This window comes from Myotis yumanensis, unplaced genomic scaffold (genome assembly GCF_028538775.1).
Source record: "Myotis yumanensis isolate MYYU_CA2020_CCGP unplaced genomic scaffold, mMyoYum1.0.hap1 SCAF_3, whole genome shotgun sequence".
Lineage (NCBI taxonomy): Eukaryota > Metazoa > Chordata > Mammalia > Chiroptera > Vespertilionidae > Myotis > Myotis yumanensis.
Genome location: NW_027223754.1, coordinates 104,399,109 through 104,421,818, shown reverse-complemented (window position 1 = coordinate 104,421,818; position 22,710 = coordinate 104,399,109). Strand labels below are relative to the sequence as shown.

The window sequence follows — 22,710 nt, the reverse complement described above, 5'->3', positions numbered from 1 at the left end:
GCATTGCCAGAAAAGGAAGTAAATGAAATGGAGGCAAGCAACCAGGCAGAGAAAGAATTCAGAGAAATGGTCATAAGGTGGATGAAAAGAATGGAAGACAAATTCAACAATATGTGTAAGAACCAAGAGGAAATGAAGAAGAACCAAGATGAAATGAAAAATGACATCACTGCTATAAAGAACTCAATAGAAAGCATCAACAATAGACTAGAAGAAGCAGAGGACCGCATCAGTGAGCTAGAAGACAAGGTAGAAAAAAATACCAAAGCAGAGCAGCTCCTAGAAGAAAAATTAAAAAACAGGAAGAGAGCCTAAGGGAACTTTGGGACAACATGAAATGAAACAACATCTGCATAATAGGGGTGCCAAAAGGAGAGGAAACTGAGCAAGGAATAGAAAACCTGTTTGAAGAAATAATAATAGAAAACTGCCCTGATATAGGGAAGAAAAAACTCACACAAATCCAAGAAGCTCATAGAGTCCCAAACAAAATGAACCCCAAGAGACCGATGCCAAGGCACATTTTAATAAAATTGGCAAATACCAACGACAAAGCAAGAATCTTAAAAGCAGCCACAGAGAGACAGAAAGTTACCTACAAAGGATCCCCCATCAGACTAGCCACTGATTTCTCAAAAGAAACACGTCAGAACAGAAGGGAATGGAAGGAAATATGCAAAGTCATGCAAAGGAAGGGTCTGAATCCAAGAATACTGTACCAAGCAAGGCTATCAATCAAAATTGAGGGTGAAATCAGGAGCTTCACAGACAAAAAAGGACTATGGAAGTTTATTACCATGAAACCAGCAATGCAAGATATGTTAAGGGTCTGCTGTAAAAAGAAAAAAATAGGAAATGAAGAAGGAACACAGGGGTAAAGAATAAAAATGGCGACAAACAAGTATCTATCAATAATAACTTTAAATGTAAATGGATTAAATGCCCCAATCAAAAGACATAGGGTAACTGAGTGGATAAGAAAACATGACTTATATATCTACTGTCTACACGAAACCCACCTGAGAAAAAAAGACGCACACAGACTGATTGTGAAGGGATGGAAAAAAGTTTTTCAGGCGAATGGAAATGAAAAAAAGGCTGGGTAGCAATACTTATATCTGACAAATTAAATCTCAAAGTGAAGGACATAAAAAGAGATAAGGAAGGCCACTTCATAATATTAAAGGGAGCAATCCAACATCAAGAAATAACTCTGGTAAACATATACGCACCCAATATAGGAGCACTCAAATACATAAACAAACTTCTGGAGGAGATCAAGGGAGAGATTGACAGCAATGCAATCATAGTAGGGGACTTTAATACCCCACTATCACCAATGGACAAATCCTCTAAATAAAAAATCAGCAAAGAAACATCAATCCTAAATGACTCACTAGATAAAATCGAATTAATTGACATCTATAGAACATTACACCCCAAAGCCCCAAAAGAATGTATACACAGAATATACATTCTTCTCAAGTGCACATGGGTCATTTTTAAAGATAGACCATATATTGGGACACAGGCAAAGTCTCTTCAAATCCAAGAAGATAGAAATCATATCAAGCATCATCTCAGATCACAATGGCATAAAACTGGAAATCAACTACAATAAAAACAATCCAAAAAATCAAACACATGGAGACTAAATAGCATGCTATTAAACAATGACTAGGTTACCAGAGAGATCAGAGAAGAAATAAAAAACATCATGGCAACAAACGATAATGAAAACACAAAAATCCAAAACCTATGGGACACAGCGAAAGCAGTCTTGAGAGGGAAGTTCATAGCTCTACAAGCATACTGCCAAAAACAAGAAATAATGATAATAAATTACCTAACCCTACAACTCAAAGAGTTAGAAAGAGAGCAACAAGAAAAGCCCAGTGTAAACAGAAGGAAGGAAATAATGAAGATCAGAGCGGACATAAATGACATAGAGACCCAAAAAACAATACAAAAGTCAAGAAAACCAAGATCTGGTTCTTTGAAAAGATAAACAAGATTGATGAACCTCTAGCCAGGCTCACCAAGAAGCAAAGAGAGATGACTCAAATTAAAAAAAATCAGAAATAAAAGAGGAGAAATAACAACAGACCCCACAGAAATACAAAGGATTGTTAAAAAAAATACTATGAACAACTCTACTCCAACAAACCAAACAACCTGGAGGAAATGGACATTTTCCTAGAAAAAATAAAACCTTCCAAAACTCAATCATGAAGAATCTAAAAATCTCAATAGGCCAATAACTATGGAAGAAATTGAAGAAGTAATCAAAAAGCTTCCAGCAAACAAAAACCCAGGGCCAGACGGCTTCATAGGGGAGTTTTATCAAACATTCAAGGAAGAACTAAAAGCTATACTCCTCAGACTATTCCAAAAAATTCAAGAGGAAGGAACACTTCCAAGCTCATTCTATGAAGCCAGCATAACCCTCATACCAAAACCAGATAAAGACAACACAATGAAAGAGAATTATAGGCCAATAACCCTCATGAACATAGATGCCAAAATCCTCAACAAAATCCTAGCAAATCGGATCTAGCAGTACACCAGAAAGATGATACACCATGACCATGTAGGATTTATCCCAGGGATGCAAGGATGGTACAATATCCGCAAATCAATAAACAAATTGAGAGATAAAAACCACATAGTCATATCAATTGATGCAGAAAAAGCATTTGACATAATCCAACACCCGTTTTTGATAAAAACTCTCAGCAAGTTAGGAATAGAAGGATCATACATCAACATAATAAAAGCCATATATGACAAACCCACAGCCAACATCATACTCAATGGGCAAAAACTAAAACCATTTCCCCTAAGAACAGGAAAAAGACAGGGATGCCCACTCTCACCACTCCTGTTCGACATAGTACTGGAAGTATTAGCCATTGCAATTAGACAAGAAACAGAAATAAAAGGCATCCAAATTGGAAAAGAAGAAGTAAAACTGTCCTTATTTACAGATGACATGATATTGTACATAAAAAACCCTAAAGACTCCATAAAAAAATTATTAGACTTAATAAATGAATTCGGCAATGTAGCAGGATACAAAATTAACACCAGGAAATCTATGGCATTTCTATACACCAATAATGAGCTTACAGAAAGAGAGACTAAAAAAGCAATCCCATTTACCATCACACCAAAAAAATTAAGATACCTAGGAATAAATTTAACTAAAGAGGCAAAAGACCTCTACTCTGAAAACTACAGTACATTGAAAAAGGAGATAGAGGAAGACATAAACAGATGGAAGAACATACCATGTTCGTGGATTGGTAGAATCAACATCATTAAAATGTCCATACTACCCAAAGCAATCTATAAATTCAACGCACTTCCCATTAAAATACCAACGGCATATTTCACAGACCTAGAATGAACGCTCCAAAAATTCATCTGGAATAAATAAAGACCTCGAATAGCTGCAGCAATCCTGAGAAAGAAGAACAAAGTAGGTGGGATCTCAATACCAGGTATCAAGCTGTATTACAAAGCCACTGTTCTCAAAACTGCCTGGTACTGGCACAAGAACAGACATATAGATCAATGGAATAGAATAGAGAACCCAATATGCTCAATTAATATTTGATGAAGGAGGCAAGAACATACAATGGAGTCAAGACAGTCTCTTCAATAAATGCTGCTGGGTAAATTGGACAGATACATGCAAAAAAATGAAACTAGACCACCAACTTACACCATACACAAAAATAAATTCAAAATGGATAAAGGACTTATATGTAAGAAGGGAACCCATAAAAACACTAGAGGAATCCAAAGGCAACAAAATCTCAGATATATGCCGAAGCAATTTCTTCACCGATACATCTCCTAGGGCATTGGAAACTAAAGAGAAAATGAACAAATGGGACTACATCAAAATTAAAAGCTTCTGCACAGCAAAAGAAACCATCAACAAAACAACAAGAAAGCCCACTGCATGGGAGAACATATTTGCCAATGTTATCACCGATAAGGGTTTAATCTCCAACATTTATAGGGAAGTCATACAACTTAACAAAAGGAAGATAAAAAATCCAATCAAAAAATGGGCAAAGGACCTAAATAGACACTCTTCAAAAGAGGACATTCAGAAAGCCAAGAGACATATGAAAACATGCTCAAAGTCACTAATCATCCGATTGATGCAAATCAAAACAACAATGAGGTACCATCTCACACCTGTCAGAATGGCTATCATCAACAAATCAACAAACGACAAGTGCTGGAGAGGAGGTGGAGAAAAAGGAACACTCGTGCACTGCTGGTGGGAATGTAGACTGGTGCAGCCACTATGGAAGATAGTATGGAGTTTCCTCAAAAAGTTAAAAATGGAACTCCCATTTGACCCTTTGATCCCACTGCTAGGAATCTATCCCAAGAAACCAGAAACACCAATCCGAAAGGATATATGGACCCCTATGTTCATAGCAGCACAATTTACCATAGCTAAGATCTGGAAACAGCCTAAGTGCCTATCAGCAGATGAATGGATTAGAAAACTGTGGTACATCTACACAATGGAATACTATGCTGCTGTAAAAAAGAAGGGATTCTTACCATTTGCAACAGCATGGATGGAACTGGAGAGCATTATGCTAAGTGAAATAAGCCAGTCAGTGAAAGAAAAATACCACATGATCTCACTCATTTATGGATAATAATGACCATTATAAACTGATGAACAACAATAGATACAGAGGAAGAGCAGCAATAAACAGACTGTCAAACTACAGCAGGAATGCTGGTGACGGTTGGGGCGGGGGGGCAGTAAGAGATCAACCAAAGGACTTGTATGCATGCATATAAGCATAACCAATGGACACAAGACACTGGGGAGTAGGGGAGGCTGGGGGAAGGTCAAGGGGGAAAAAAAAGAGACAAATGTACTACTCTTTGTAATATTTTAAGTGATTAAAAAAAGTAAAAAAAGAGAAAGAAGTAATATAACATACTGCTATATTGATACTAATTATGGGTCACACATTAACTCTCTGAGGTCAAGTGGTTAGGTGATAAAATATTACCGGATAGAAAATCTGCTTGAATATCTTTAGATCATCTTGTTAAAACAGTCATCCTCAAAATGTGCTTCCAGTGTCAGTAGTCTTGACATTGTCTGAATCCCACCCAAGACCTACTGAATCAGATGCTGTGGGAGTAGGGCCCTCCAGGTTATTTTGATGCATGCTAAAATCACTGATCAAGCAACATAGACTTGGCTTAATCAGTTAAATCCATATTTTAAAAAATAAGTCAGAATTCCAGGTAGCATTAGAACCTCCTCTTTCTAAATAAGTGTATCTCAATCTTGGCTACATATTGAAATTACTTGAGGAGCTAAAAGAAAGAAAAATACCAATGCTTGTGTCCCAGCTCCAGAGATTTAGGTTTCTGGAATTGGCTTGGACTTCGGAATTTTTGAAAACTCCCTAGATGACTCTGATACCTGACTAAGGTTGATAATTTATTCTCTCTAAGCCATAGGTAGTATACAGGAAGGACACATTTTAGAATTCTGATCCCCAAAGTGTAAGATAATAAATTTGTGTTGTTTTAAGTCACTAAGTTTGTGGGTTATAGCATCAATAGGAAATTAATACAGTGAGCCTGGGATATTTATTTTAATTCTTTAATTAATTTATTTTAATCCTTCCTAAGTAAAATAGAAATAATAGAGACCACTAGCTGCTCTTATACCGGTAATAATCCAGTGAGCTGACTTGGGTAAATTGCTGGTCAAATAGGAAGTATTCAATAACACACTATCCCTATCTCTTCCATCACCATGAATCTTGTAATGATGGCTACATTCAAAACTGAGGATATTTCATTAACAGGTAATTGTATAATAGATTTTGTAAAAACATCTCTTAAATGTATTTTGTAATTTTTTTATAGTAAAGAAAGAGAAAGAAAGAAACTGGCAGAACAAAAGCTATTAGCAAATACCAGAACATCTGTTTATGTACAGCTTATCACTGGATTTAACCAACTTTATCTAAAAGATCATTTTCTCAAGTGAATCTTGAATCATAGAAACTTAGAATTAATATCTAATCCAGTCTCACCCCATGTAAGAACCAGTTTTAACACCCTTTGCTATGGCCATTCAGTCTAGACTTGAATACTTTGAGTGAAGGGAAGATTACTATGACAGCTCACTATAATTTCAAGAAGCAATTCACAGCTATCACAGCTAGACAAAAATCTTTCTTCTACTTCCTCCTTTGGTTGTGGTTCCAAACTTAAGGTATTTAAAGCCATTTTCAAGAAAAGCTATTTTTTTACCTGGATGTACAGCATTGGGAACAAATGAAAAAGGAATGTAACTCAAATTTGTGTGTTTGTGTGTGTGAATTTGTGTGTTGAGCAGACAAGAAAGAGCAGATATGTATCCTTGAGCCTACAAGATGAGGATAAATATGAGAAAAGGGAAAAGAGAAGGAAGACATATATTAAAAAGAAGAAAAAGCTGTATAGATGTTATGAAACTACAAAGATATTTTCTAAATGGTTGTGGGGGTATGGGAGCAGCTGGGTACAGGCTGATAAGAGTTTTGCTTATGCATCTATTTTTGTTTGAAAATAGCAAAACACAATGCACAAACTGCTAGGAGGATGAATCACAGGGAAAAAAAAGTAGAAACTGGTAGTAAAAAAAATAAATAAAAAGGTAATAGACCTTTGTAAAGATCTTTGTCATGAGCAGGAAAATGAGACTTTCAAATAGTACAGTTATGTAGAAAGAGCTTGTTTCTAAGTTTCTGAGAGATTCATTCACCCTAATTAGGTAGGATATGAAAGAAGAAAAAAACTACATCTCCCCAATGTTCCCTTAAACTATTTTAAAATAAATTGTTTTTTCTCTTGTTAATACTCTTTCCTAAATCAACTCTTAACTTACTTCAGAACTCAAAAATTCTAAGCACAAATTATTACAAGTAAGAATTTATCATCACGTAGCACTTTATAGTTTACTAGAGGCCCGGTGCACGACATTCATGCACTGGGCTGGGGGGAGGTCCCCTCAGCCCAGCCTGTGCCTTCTCGCAGTTCGGGACTGGCTTAGGCCTGCTCCCTATGGACATCTCCCGAGGGGTCCTTAGCGCTGCCGCAGAGGCAGGAGAGGGTCCTGCTCGCCACCCATGAGCCCACTGGCGAGCCCAGCTTCTGGCTGAGCGGCGCTCCCCCCTGTGGGAACGCACTGACCACCAGGGGGCAGCTCCTGCATTAAGCGTGTGCCCTCTGGTAGTCAGTGCATGTCATAGCGACCTGTCATTCCACCATTCAGTCAATTTGCATATTAGCTTTTTATTAAATAGCATATGTTTTCTTTGATATTACTTAAGCTGAGATTAAGGTTTAATTAATTTACCTTAATGCACAATATATTTTTATCTATATGTGGGATACTGGAGATTAGAAAAATTAAGAGATTTAACCAAAGTTACAGAAAATAAATGGCTGAGGTAGGATTTAAACCTTTTCTCTGGACTCTAAATCCTGAATTCTCTCTACAATACTATGGATTTTGAAATATAAATAGTCTCTAATCCAATTAGCAGGTGCACTATGTATATTTGAATAGCACTATTTTGTGAAAATCAAATATCTCTACTAATTAAAAAAACTGTTTTATTAGAAGTGGATAATAGCAGATTAAAAATCTGATTAGGATCTAGAAATGAATTAGAGTTATTAGATCCTTCCATCGATTCCCTTGCCAAGCATTGGTGTCTGGAGAACTCTAAATTAGCAAATAAAGATTGTATACATCTCCTCTGTTTCTGAATCCAGTCTATTGAGTTATCCTACCTTATCTAGAGAGATATTCTGCTTTTTATTCATTTGGCAATAGCAAATAATAGTAAATCATCCCTGCATCTCACTAACCCTTCCTGATGTTTTGAATTATTCCTTTTGTATTTAATCACTATGCAGCCATTACAAAATATGATGAAATTTTTGGGGTACAAGCTTTCTTTTCTATATTGGATTTGTCCTCCTTAACAAATCTCATTTGTTAAAGTGTATTTAAATAAATTTGGATTTGCCCTAGCTGGTTTGGCTTAGTGGATGGAGCATCGGCCTGTGGACTGAAGGGTCCCAGGTTTGATTCTGGTCAGAGGCACACGCTTGGGTTGTGAGGTCGATCCCCAGTGGGGGCCATGCAGGAGAAAGCCAATCAATGATTCTCTCATCATTGATGTTTCTATCTCTCTCTCCCTCACCCTCTCCCTTCCTCTCTAAAATCAATAAAAATATATTGTAAAAAACATATAGAAATAAAGAAATAAATATGGTTTCAACATTTTGGAGATGAAACTAAAATATCTTGAAACTCATAAAAATAATTTTTGAACAAAATATTTCAGCAATCTCATAATCTTGAAAATTAGAGGTACAACTGAATATTTTGATCAACAAATGATAACTTTACTTTTAAGGAGCACCAAAATATATAAAGCAGCTACTCACAGAAATAAAGGGAGAAACAGATCAAAATACAACTGTATTTGGAAACCTTACACTCCATTGACAGATCTAGACAGATCAACCAAACAGAAAATCAATAAACAAATATTGGCCTTAAATACAACACTAGACCAAATGGACATAATTGACATTTACAGAACATTTCATCCCAGAACATCAGATTATACATTCTCTTCCATTGCACACGGAACATTCTTAAGGATAGAAAATACGTTGGGTCACTGAACTAGCATCAACGAATTCAAGAAGACTGAAATTATACCAAGCATATTTTCTGACCACATTGCCTTGAAATTAGAAATCGACTGCAAAAAGGAAGTAAAGAAACTCACAAATATGTGGAGATAAAACAATATATTACTAAAAAATGACTGGGTAAAAAAAGAAATAAAAGATGAGATCAAAAGATATATGGAGACAAATGAGAATGACAATACAACATACCAAAAGCAGTAATAAGAGGGAAGTTTATATCATTACAGGCCTATCAAACTGAAATCCCAAGTAAGCAACCTAACATCACATGTTAAAGTACTAGAAAAAGAACAAAAGCAACCCAAAGTCAGCAGTAGAAAGAAAATAATAAAATTTAGAGCAGAATTAAATGAAATAGAGAACAAAAACACTATACAAAAAAATCAATAAAACAAAGAGCTGGTTCTTTGAAAAGATTTATAAAATTGACAAATCCCTGGCTAGACTCACTAAGAAAAAAAAGGAAAAGACCCATGAAAATGAAATCATAAATGAGAAAGGAGAAGTTACACAAAGACTCATACTAGAATATTATGAAAGACTATGTGCCACCAAATTTAATAACTTAGAAGTGGATTAGTTCCTAGAAATATATAACCTTCCTAAAACCCTAGACTAAATAATGAAGAATTGAAAAATCTAAATATACTAATTAGCAGTGAGGAAACAGAAACAACTATCAAAACCTCCCCCCCAAAAAAAAGTCCAGGATGACATGGTTTCACCAGTGAATTCTACCAAACATTCAAAGAATTAAAACTTATTCTTCTCAAACACTTCCAAAAAATTGAAGAAGAGGTGATACTCCCTAACACTTTCTATAAGGCCAATATAGGATGATACCAAAACCTGGCAAAGATCTCACACACACACACACACACACAAAATTACAGAACAATATCTCTGATGAAAAACAGGTATAAAAATCTTAAACAAAATACTAGCAAATAGAATACAACAGTACATCCAAAAAATAATACATCATGATCAAGTGGAGTTCATTCCAGGGTCATAAGTATGATTCAGCATATGCAAATCAATCAATGTATTACACACATTAACAGAAGAAAGGATAAGAATCATATAATCTTGTCAATAGATGCAGAAAAAGCATTGATAAGATACAACATCCGTTTATGATTAAAATACTCAATAAAATAGGAATAGAGGAAAGTACCTCAACATAATAAAGGCCATAAATTATAAACCCTCAGCTAAATCATTCTCAATGGCAAAAAAAAACTAAAAACTTTTCCTCTAAGATTAGGAACAAGACAAGGATGTCTACTCTCCCCACTCTTACTCAACATAGTGCTTGAAGTCCTAGCCAGAGCAATAAGGCAAGAGAAAGAAATAAAAGGCAGCCAAATAGGGAAGAAAGAAGTCAAACTGTCACTTTCTGTGGATGACATGATTCTGTATATAGAAAACCCTAAAGACTCCACCAAAAAACTATTAGAAATAATAAACAAATACAGTCAAGTTGCAGAATACAAAATTAATGTGCAAAACTCCATTGCCTTCCTGAATACTAACAACAAAACTTCAGAAAAAGAAAAGAAAAAAAATTCCTTTTGCAACTGCAACCAAAAGAATAAAATACCTAGGAATAAACTTAACAAAGAATGTGAAAAACCTATGAATAAATTTAAATTAAATTTTCTTTGTACTGTACATTACAAAGCATTCTTAAAAGAGATTGAAAAAGATACAACAAAATGGAAAAATACGCCATGTTCATGGATTGGAAGAATAAACACAGTTAAAGGGCCATATTAACTCAAAGCAATATACAGATTTAATGCAATCTGCATCAAAATCTCAATGTCACTGTTTTAAAAAATAGAACCAGAAAGCATAAGATTTATATGAAACCACAAAAGTCCTTGCATGGACAAAGCAATTCTGAGAAAAAAGAACAAAGCTGGAGGTATCACACTACCTGACTTCAAATTTTACTACAGAGTTACAATAATCAAAACAGCATGGTATTGGTAGCAAAACAGACCCATAGATCAATGAAACAGAATAAACAACCCAGCTCTAAAACCACATATATATGGACAGATCATCTTCAACAAAGAAGCCAGAAATACACAATGGAGTAAAGATAGTCTCTTCAATAAATGGTGCTGGGAAAACTGGAAAGCCACATGCAAATAAATGAAATGGGATTACAGTTTGTCCCAATGTACAAAAATTAATTAAAATGGATCAAAGGACTAAATATAAGACCCAAAACAATAAGTTACATAGAAGAAAATATAGGTACCAAACTTATGGACCTTAGTCATATAGAACAACTTATGAACTTGACCTGAAAGGCAAGGGAAGTAAAGGCAAAAATAAATGAATGGGACTAAAAAGCTTTTGCACAGCAAAAGAAACTGACAACAAAACAGAGAGGCAACCAACCAGGTGGGAGATGATATTTGAAAACAGTAGCTCTGAGAAAGGTTTAATTTCAAAATATATAAAGAACTCATAAAATTCATCACCAAACAAACTACCCAATCGATAAGTGGGCAGAGAACTTGAAAATCCACCTCTCCCAAGAAGACATACAAACAGCTAATCTGATATAATAAAAGCCCAGCGACCATAATGGCGTAATGACCAGAACAACCGCTCAAGGTGCACTGACCACCTCTTGGTCCCTCCCCCCGGCCCACAGGCTCTGATCGCAGCATGGCGAATGGGGAACCACAGGGAATTGGGTGGGTGGCAGTGGGGCAGGACTAGGGAGTGGCAAGCAGACGGAATGGCCGACATCTTGGTCCCTCCCTCCGGTCCGCAGGCTCCGATCGCAGCATGGTGAACGCAGAACCACGGAGAACCAGGTGGGTGGTGGCAGGGCGGGACTGGGGACTGGCGAGTAGGTGGAAGATGGCCCTGATCGCAGGCTAGGCCTAGGGACCTTACCCGCGCATGGTTTTGTGTGCTAGGCCTCTAGTAGATATATAAAAAGATGTTCAACCTCACTGGCAATTAGGGAAATGCAATTCAAAACTACAATGAGATACCACCTCACACCTGTTAGAGTGGCCATTATCAACAAGACAAGCAATAAAGGTTGGAGAGGTTGTAAAAAAAGAGGAACCCTCATTTATTGCTGGTGAGAATGTGGACTGGTACAACCACTATGGAAAGCAATCCAGCAGTTCCTCAAAAAATTAAGAATAGAGCTACCATACAACCCAGCAATCCCTCTCCTGGGTATATACCTGAAAAACTTGAAATCATTTATTTGCAAAGATATATATACCCCTATGTTCATTGCAGCATTACTCATGGTGGCCAAGACATGGAAACAACCAAAGTGTCCTGTTATAGAGGACTGGATAAAGAAGATGTGGTAAATATACACCACAATGGAATTCTACTACTCAGCCATAAGAAAGGATGAAATTGCATCATTTGCAACAACATAGATGGATCTCGAGAACATTATGCTAAGTGAAATAAGTCAGTCAGAAAAAGCTAAGAACCATACAATTTCACTCTTATCTGAAATATGAAACTGAACTCATAAATATCACAGTAGTGTAGTGGTTGCAAGAGGGAAGGGGGTCGGGGGGAGAAGGATGTCCTAACAAATGGTGACAGTAGATTTGACTTTGGATGGTGGGCAGATGTTGCAATATACAGATCTTGTAACATAGACACCCACACCTGAAACCTATATAATCATGATGAGCAATGTCACCCCAATAAATTTAATTTAAAAATAAAATAAAATGCTGATTTTATTTTAAAAGAATAACAAAACAACAAAAAGGCATAGGTCAAGTAATACAATCACCCAGGATGAAGTAAATATATAACAAGGAGGAAATATGTTTTACAGAATATTACAGAAAAGCCCTTAACCACAACCTGTATTATATGTACATCACTAGAGGCCCAGTGCATGGTTTTACCAGTGGGGTCCCTCGGCCTGGCCTGCACCCTCTTGCAATCCGGGACCCCTTGGGGGATGTCGGAGAGCTGGTTTCGGCCCAATCCCCACAGGCCAGGCCAAGGAACCCCACGGGTGCACAAATACATGCACCGGGCCCCTAATATGCATATAAGATCTTTGGTTAATCTTTTCCCACCCTTCCTCCTCCCCCCTTCCCTCTGAGATTCATCAGTCTGTTCCATGTTTCCATGCCTGTGGTTTCCACTCCTGCACTGAGTGTCTGCCCCCTGGTGGTCAGTGTGTCATAACTACCAGCTGTTTGGCCTGTCGGCCTGTCGCTTAGTCTTTTATCTCTCTCTCTCTCTCTCTCTCTCTCTCTCTATATATATATATATATATATATATGTATATATAGTTTCCCTGTCTGGCCTGTTTACATCTAATTCCTTAACTCTAAGTCTCAGATATCTACAAGATATGCTAATGTATTTAAAACTGTTTGTGATCACTCTCAATATTTATGAAAGTAATAAAGTATAAAATGTTCTTACTTTATAATTACATAATTATAATACATAATAATTACATAAACTCATTTCATTTTTTTCAATAGGAAAAAATTGCTTTAAAATTCTAAAATAATTTTTAATTTAATAAATGAGACTTTTTAAAGCTATCTGTACATAAATATAATAAATAAGTGATTTGATCAACATATTATAACTTTAAGAACGTAACAAAACAAAGTCACAGATTCAGACAATCAAGTTATGGTTACCAGAGTGGAAGGAAATGAGGGAAGGGTGAAATATGTAAAGGGAGTAAAATATACGGTAATGAAGGATACTAGATTTTGGGTGGGGATTACACTATAGAGTACAAATGTGAAATTCTAATGTTGCACACCTGAAAATTATTCAATATTATTATCCAAATTACCCCAATAAATTTAATTTAAAAAAACAATCCTGTCTCTGAAATCTCAAAATTAAATGCTTTAAGTATCATTAATTCTAAAGACTCCACAACACATGGTCTTCACCACATTCTCTACCTCTATCCACAAAGTGCCTATTTAATGAAGCAGGTGAAACAGGGACTTATAAAGATGAACATCTTTAAAATAACTGATTTGTTTCTAGAGACTTTCACTTTATTATATCATTCAGCAACATCACATAGAAAAAGCTCCAATATAAAAATAGCTTTGTTGCCCTGGCCAGTGTGGCTCAGTTGGTTGAGCATCATCCCATGCACTGAAGGGTCGCTGGTTATATTCTCAGTCAGGGCACATACCCAGGTTGTGGGCTCAGTCTTCCTGTAGAGGTGTATGCAGGAGGCAACTGATTAATGTTTCTCTCTCTCCCTCTCCTTTCCTCTCTCTCTAAAAAAAAATCAATAAAACAAATAAAAAGTGCTTTGCTAACCCACTTTATCTCTTACAGTGTTATCTTTCTCCCAAGTTAAATTAAACAGATATCAAGTGTTGTTTATTCAACTTTATTCTTATGGATGCTGACTTTTACCATATATATACTTGAGATGGAGATGGGATTTGAAAGGAAGGAGATTGGTGGTTGTCTCAGTTTTCTCAAAATGATGCAAAAAAAGGGGAGTGAAGTGAGTCTATTAAGGTAAGCATATAAAATCCCATTCTCAATGGTGTCTAGAACATAAAGTAATAAGATTCAGCATGCTTACTATATTAATGAAGTTAAAGAAATGGCAGCATCTAAAAATGCTGAAATATCTAAACGCTAAAACTCAAAACCCAAAACAAAACTATGCATAAACACCTAAGAGAAACTCTTTTATAATAAACAAGGCAAAAAGTTTGATATCACTATAAAAGTCTGTGCAAAGAATATTAGGAAATTATATGTTCTTATACACCTATGTGTGTTTGAAAACTATCTAAAAGTAAACACAAGCTTCCATTTATTTTTTCATTTATTTTACCTGGTAAGACTATTTTACTTTTCTTTATATTCCTTTCTTGACTTTTCAACTATTTCACATAAAAATTTAAGAGAAAATAGAAACCAACAGTTATTTTATGTTCAGCATTTATTCATAACTTCACTCCACAAATATTTATTGACCTTCCTCTAAGTGCCAAGTGGAGACTCAGCATTGAAAAAGGAGAAATTAATATGAAAAAACAAAACAAAACAAAACAAAACAACAAAGCAAACAAGCAAAAAATACCCCAGCTTCTACAGTGGAAAAGCTTTATGAACACAAATGTAATATAAAGGGTCCCAAACTGGTATACTGATTGTTAAGATGGTGAATGAAACTGTAGTGATTAATAGGTTTTCAGAAAGATTATTTAAAACTTTTCAGAGTCAGAATTCAAGGCCAAAATGCCTAGAAGAGCTCACATTGTTAACCAATCCTATATAATAAAAGAGAAACATGCAGATTAGCCATCCCTCTGCCATGCTCAAGCCACGCCCACCAGCCAAGCCCACAGGCCAATCCGAGTGACTATGCAAATCATCAGACTAAGATGGCGGTTAATTTGCATATGCAGGTGTCAAGTGCCCCAGGAGGCAACAAGCGGCTGTGGCCATGGGCTCCAGTGACTTTTGATGGTTGGGGAGGCGTGGCCGCCCATGCCTCGCCATGCCTGTGGACTCCTGGAACCTTGCCGGCGGAGAGCGGGAGGTTTGGAGGACTTGGCAGAGCAAAAGACCGCTGGACATAGAGCAGAGCGAGAGAGAGGGCGGCTTGGAGGGTGTGGCTCCCTCTCTCACCCCAGCTTCCTCATCACAGCTGTGGAAACTGACAGCAGGGAGAAGGAAGTCCCACCCCCACAGAATCAGTCAGAATCAGCCATTGGTCAGACAGCTCTCAGCCACCTGATAGCCAGGACTCTCATTCACCTGCATCTCAGACTGTGGCAGTAAAGAGGTGGGACTATGTCTAAAGAACAACTATTGATACAACGTAGCTCTGCAGCCAAAAGATGCCAGCGTTATCAACAGAAAGTGTCTGCAGAGCAGTGTGCGTCTGATCTTGAAAGAAGGCGGCGCCTACAACAGGATTTATCTGAACACCAGCTATTGGAAAAACGTTGCTCTGATGCCAAAAAACACTGGCGTTATCGACAGAAAATGTCTAAAGACCAACGTGCCTTTGAAGTTGAAAGAAGGCGGTGGTGACAACAGAATATGTCGAGAGAACAGGCATCAACAATTACTACCAATTCTGGTAGAAACTGCCTTCTCAGCGAAAATGGAGTACATGAGGATGCAATCCTTGAACATAGTTGTGGTGGAATGACTGTTCGATGTGAATTTTGCCTATCACTAAATTTCTCGGATGAAAAACCATCCGATGGGAAATTTACTCAATGTTGTAGCAAAGGGAAAGACTGTCCAAATGATATATATTTTCCAGATTACCCAGAGTATTTAAAAAGATTAATGACAAACGAAGATTATGACAGTAAAAATTTCATAGAAAATATTTGTTCCATAAATAGTTCTTTTGCTTTTGCTTCCATGGGTGCAAATATTGCATCACCATCAGGATATGGGCCATACTGTTTTAGAATACATGGACAAGTTTAACACCGTACTGAAACTTTACATCCTTCGGATGGTGTTTCTCAGAAGTTTGCTCAACTCTCTATTTTGGATACAGCCAAAGCTACAAGTAAAAGATTAGCAATACCAGAAAACCAGGGCTGCTCAGAAAGACTCATGATCAACATCAACAACCTCATGCATGAAATCAATGAGTTAACAAAATCGTACAAGATGCTACATGAGGTAGAAAAGGAAGCCCAATCTGAAGCAGCAGCAAAAGGTATTGCTCCCACAGAAGTAACAATGGCGATTAAATACGATCGCAACAGTGACCCGGGTAGATATAATTCTCCCCGTGTAACCGAGGTTGCTGTCATATTCAGAAACGAAGATGGAGAACCTCCTTTTGAAAGGGACTTGCTCATTCATTGTAAACCAGATCCCAATAATCCAAATGCCACTCAAATGAAACTAATCAATATCCTGTTTCCTACATTAGATGCAATGGCATATCCTGTTCTTTTCCCACATGGTGAAAAAGGCTAGGGAACAGATATTGCATTAAGACTCAGAGACGACAGTGTAATCGACAATAATACTAGACAAAATGTAAGGACACGAGTCACACAAATGCAGTATTATGGATTTCATCTCTCTGTGCGGGACATGTTCAATCCTATTTTAAATGCAGGAAAATTAACTCAATAGTTTATCGTGGATTCATATTAAAAAATGGTGGGGGCCCCTTGTGCTGTTGGGGTTTGGCTCCCCTCTAGCTACTGATTTCAGGGGCCATTGGGGCTCAACATAACTTTGGTGAGAGTAATCTCCTGCTGCTCCCTGTGTGTCTCTGCAGGAGAAGGAGGGAAGGAGATCCCTGGAGTTCAAATGAGAATGAAGAAAAGAGGAGAGGAATATATGTATTTCTCTGTGTATTTCTCAGAGCAGCTTTAGATAACCATGGGGTTAGGAGCAGGAGAAGGACAGGTATCCTCAGTTGTCTGAGCACTAAGCATCTCAGTGCTCAGCCTGTCTGTACTAGGCACAGGGAGGCATGAACACATTTAGGAGAAAAGAGGAACCACTCTGTGAGTGTTCCTGCTTCAAGTGCTGCATCACCCTCCTTAGAGTAGCTAGAGAGGGACTACCTTGTCCCAAGTAATCCAGTGGGGAGAAGAGGGTGGATGGCTAGGGCATATTTCCAGTTCTGAATGGACTGTGGCCCTGTGGAGGGAAGATGAGGGCATCAGAGAGCCTCTGGAAGGCAGTTAAGAACTTTTCTTTCTGCTGTGAGCCTCTAGTACAGTGGTTCTCAACCTTCCTAATCCCATGACCCTTTAATACAGTTCCTCATGTTGTGGTGATCCCCAACCATAAAATTATTTTTGTTGCTACTTTATAACTGTAATTTTGCTACTGTTATGAATCGTAATGTAAATATCTGATATGCAGGATGTATTTTCATTGTTACAAATTGAACATAAAGCAGTGAATTAATCACAAAAACAATATGTAATTATATATGTGTTTTCCAATGATCTTAGGCAACCCCTGTGAAAGGGTTGTTCGACCCTCAAAGGGGTCTCAACCCACAGGTTGAGAACCGCTGCTCTAGTGCCTTAATGGCATATATGTCCTGGGGGAGCTCTGACTTCCTCCAAAGCAGCCACTTCCTCCAGTTTCTCCTTCTTGATGTCCTTTAGCATCTGCAGGGCCTTTGTGTCCACTGTCCCTATCAGAAGCTGGATGTCCTCTGCTGTGGGGTCTCTGTCTCCATCAAGTACAGAGGAGGAAGTGGTGATAGAGCTTGGAACATGGGATACTGGGGATTAAGCCAGCTCCTCGATTTTTTGTCACAGATCAAGCTTTTCATTGGCAACTGGCCCTTCTGTTTTTATGTCTTGTATTGTTGTGTGCAGTCTTCAAACAGCTTATGATTCGTCTCCATAAATAGTTTCAGGACACTATAGATGACTACATGGATGGTCTTGTTCCATGGATGAGTCCATGGACTTATCTTAGAGTTCCTGTAGATTACAGGGAACATGATGGGAAGGACTCTGGCAGCGTTGTCACTTATCAGGTTCATGATGTACTCATTGTTCCAGTAATAGAGAGTACACTCTGTCACCTGGAAATGTGGGCTGCAGACACACTTGGCAAGCTTGCAGAAGAGTGGTTCTATCACTTTGCTGAACTCTGAGAGTTAGGGCATCCAGAATCTCTTCTAGCACATTCAGGAACATCACCTCCTTGGGGCTGTGGGTCTTTGGCCAGAACTTGAGAAGTTCCACAATCACTGGCTCAGAGGACTGCTGTCCTTGTCCAGAAATTGTACCACTCAGTATTCTAGCTGAGGGTGGTAGACACTCAGGGACTTGACCTTGTGAAGGGAAAGCAGGAAATGGATAAGGAACATCTTGTGCTCTTCCTTAAGGGGAAAAGGTAAGCCACTGATGATGATGCCCAGGATCTCCAGGAGCTTGGCAATCCCATTGTGATGCTCAGTCTGATAAATGAACCTATAAAATATGGGGTTGATCTGCCTAGGGATATAAGCCCAAAGACCCCAAAACTTGCCATAGATTTGGTGTTAGATGGTCTTCAGAAAGTCTGCTCTCAAGGATTCTCACTGTCCAACAGAGCAAAAACAAGTTTCTGGTCAATGTACATCTTGGCTGTTTCACTGGTAATCAGTAGACTCAATGAAACATAGGAAAAAACTCATATTTGAGCTGGAGATGTGGCCAGGTGGCTTTCAGGGTAGATTCATTTTCCTCTGGGTCAAACAGCCCCAGCAGAATGTTATAAAAGTTGCAGTCTCTGGAAGAGGTTTGCTGAAAAGATGTTGACAGCCTCAGGGTAAATGGCCTCGGTGACAATGATAATATTGTGGCTATGAGTAACATACTCCATCATTTCCTTGAGTCCTGCCCACTTCACTTCCTTGATTTTGAGATCACTGAGTGTGTCTAACACAAAGTCAAAGAGGACGTGACATAGCTTCTGGATAAATAGCTTTCTACTCATGGTTTGGTGAATCTTTCAGGGCAGTAAACTTCTGCAACTCCTGATTCTTGCTGAAATAGAAGCAGGAGGAGCTTTACTGTTGCTCCTTCTTGACAATCTGGAGGTCTCCTGATTTTGTTGAGCTGCATGATGCGTGGCTTGCTGTTGCTGGGATGCTTGTTGGATGACAGTGGCTAAGGCTGGGGCTGAGGCTGAGGCTGGGGCTGCAGCTGCGGCTAGACTTGAGCCTGATTGCTTGGGTTTGACTCCTGACACTGCTGTTAATTAACTGAAAGTCATAACAGTCTCTCAGTGCCTCAGTTTCCTCATCTCCTCAGAGCTCTCGCCTCCACTATCCTTGCCTGAGCTGCTGGGCTTGGTAGTGCCTTTGGCAAGAGGGGCAGCCTTCTCCTTCCTCAGTTTATATGGCAACTCGGTCTATTTGGACAGGCCTGGCTCCTGCGGCCCCACTCTGGCTCCGGCTTTGCTCGGCTGCACTTGGCCTGCCATGATTTTACATTTTTATTATATGAAATTAAGAAGTATCTGTTTACTTCACATCATTCATACAAGCAATATTCAGCTTTTAAGGAACATGTTAAAAGTAATATACATATCTGCAGCAACCACTTTCCAAATATATAAACGGAGAATTTTAAAATATATGCTCTTTTGTTATATAAATTACTAATTTTCTTAAATTGCATTTATTTATTTGCTTTTATATTTATAATATTGACTAATTAAAACATCTATCAGCTGGGGTGACTACAGCATTCTATATACTAAATATATAGGTGATTCCAAGACCTGAACAAACAGGGTATTTTATCAGTGTCTTCACTCTGCTTGGCTCAGTGTATTAGACATGAAATCAATCTTATCCTTTTGCAGATGTTTTGGAGTGCTATATTTGATAAAAGCAAGTTACAATATTTAATCATCAAGCCTACAAAATTTATACTTTCCATCATTAAAAAGTAGAAATCAAACATGCAAACCAAGCTCAAGAGATACAGTGTTTCCATTATTTCACCATCATTATTGATTTATTAAAATCTTAGTTTAGCTACAACCAGCAATGAAATAATTTCTGTATCATTTGTGGCCTTTAAACTCAGCATTACAGAAGTGTTCATTATTGTCAAATTGTATCCCTGTATATCCTTTCTCTCCACAAATAAACAAATAGTCAAACTTTATACACAGCTACTGTGAGAAAGACAAAAGAAAGGAAGAACAAAGGAAGAAAATGAGAAGAGAAAAAACAGAGGGAAAATAAGCAAGAGAAGTAAAATAAAAAATAAAATAAATGAAAAGCTCTGGAAACCCTCACAGTATTCGCCTCAAAAGCAGCAGTAGCTACCTGCACAGTCATTACTGTGTAACAGGAACTATGCTGTGTGAATCATCCTATTTCCATGAACTAACTTATTTAATGTTCAAAAGAACCCTTATTAGCTAGGCACTATTATTGTTCCACTTTACAAATGAAACTGAGGCTAAGGAAGGTTCAGTTACTTGGCTCAGAGTCACATCACCAATTATTGCAAGAGGCAGAATCAGTATTTGTTCCAGTTCTAATTCAAAAGCTCTGCTCCTAACTAAGTGTGCTCAATAGGCTGGCTTTCCTGTCTACATATTTCAAAGACATCTAATAATTAATATGTTAAAATTGGTCTCTTAATTTCCTCCCTTAAATATTTTCCAGGATCTCCTAGTCTTTTTTATCTCAATGGTACTACCATTTTTTGTTGGCCAAGAAACCCAAAATATCTTCAAATTATCCTTTTTTCCTTACTCCATAATGCAACCTATAATAATAAAACCATAATATGCTAATTAGACCAGACAGCTGAACGACCTTCCAGACATCATTCCAGACAAAGCCACAGCAGCAGGGGCTGAGGCAGACGCAGTTAGGGGCAATCAGGCAGGCAGAGTGATTAGTGGAGATCAGGTAGGCAGGCAAGCAGTTAGGGGTGATCAGGCAGGCAGGCGAGTGATTAGGGGTGATCAGACTGGCAGGCAAATGATTAGGGGTGATCAGGCAGGCAGGCGAGTGGTTAGAGGCAATCAGGTAGGCAGGCAAGTGGTTAGGGGCAATCAGGCAGGCTAGTGGTTAGGAGCCAGTGGTCTTGGATTACAAGAGGGATATCTGACTGCGGGTCAGGCCCATAGGGATCGGGCCTAAAGCCGCAGTCGGACATCCCCCAAGGGGTCCCGGATTACGAGAGGGTGCAGGCTGGGCTGAGGGACCAACCCCCTCACTGCACGAATTTCATGCACCAGGCCTCTAGTCTATTAATAAGTCCTAAAGATTGAAATTCAAAATTATACAAGTTGGTCATCTTCTTTCCCTATTACATATGTCTTACTGTAACAGTCTCATGTTAGTTTGTTTCCCCCTTTCTACTTCCCCTTGATTCTCTACAGCTGCAAGAGTCACCTTAAAATAAAAATTGGAGCATATTAATCCCTTCATTACAATGACTTGCAGGGGCAGGGCAAAATCTAAATTACTGTCATGGCTTTATAAGGCTCTGTACCATTAGGCTCCAGGTTAATTCGCCAGCATCTTCTTGTGCTTCTCTCAGCTTTGTTAATTGAGCTCCAGGTATGATGGTGCTCTTCTGGTCACTTGAACACACAAATGCTGTTCCCTATGCTGAGAACATTTCTTCCTTCTCTTCCTGTCACAGCTTCATTAAGGTCTAATCTTAAATACCCCTTCCAGAGGCCTTTCCAGACAGCTGCATCTCTATCTTGGATTTAGTGATAAACTCCATAATATTTTAAACAATGTATAAATGTTTTATTTGTCTACTGCTTCATCATCTGTATTTATCAAAACCTAAGGTTAGAGATCATGTCTGTTATGTTCATTATTCTCTTAGATCTAAATAAATGCTCTAAAAATACACATTGAATAATTCAATAAATAAATGAACAGGAAGCCTTTCTTTAGCAAGTAAGTTTTACATCTGATCCTGAGCCATTGTATTCTGAGGTTCTAGCATATATAGACTTATACCAATTGTAACTATGTACTAGAGTAACTAGACCATTTAATACCACCTTTCATTTTTCCCAGCAATCCAGAGCAAACTTAAAAACATAGAATGGAATATTCTTGAGTTATATAATATATACCGCAAATAAATATTTGATATGAGATTATGATATTTTAATTATCTATAAAAGATTTGCTTAGCTGAAACCGGTTTGGCTCAGTGGAAAGAGCGTCGGCCTGCGGACGGAAGGGTCCCAGGTTCGATTCTGGTCAAGGGCAGGTACCTGGGTTGCGGGCACATCCCCAGTGGGAGATGTGCAGGAGACAGCTGATCGATGTTTCTCTCTCATTGATGTTTCTAACTCTCTATCTCTCTCCCTTCCTCTCTGTAAAAAATCAATAAAATATATTAAAAAAAAAAAAAAGATTTGCTTAGTTTTTAAAAAAACAGCTGTCATTTATTTTGA

General features: G+C 37.9%; 1 protein-coding gene and 1 pseudogene across 1 annotated transcript in view; both read right to left on the bottom strand.

Annotated features, from left to right (window-relative positions):
* The window catches only part of FREM2 (FRAS1 related extracellular matrix 2), a 377,463-nt gene that overhangs the window by 324,257 nt on the left and 30,496 nt on the right, over positions 1–22,710 (bottom strand). The window lies entirely within an intron of this gene.
* LOC139005147 (serine/threonine-protein phosphatase 2A 56 kDa regulatory subunit delta isoform pseudogene) lies at positions 17,760–19,413 on the bottom strand (annotated as a pseudogene).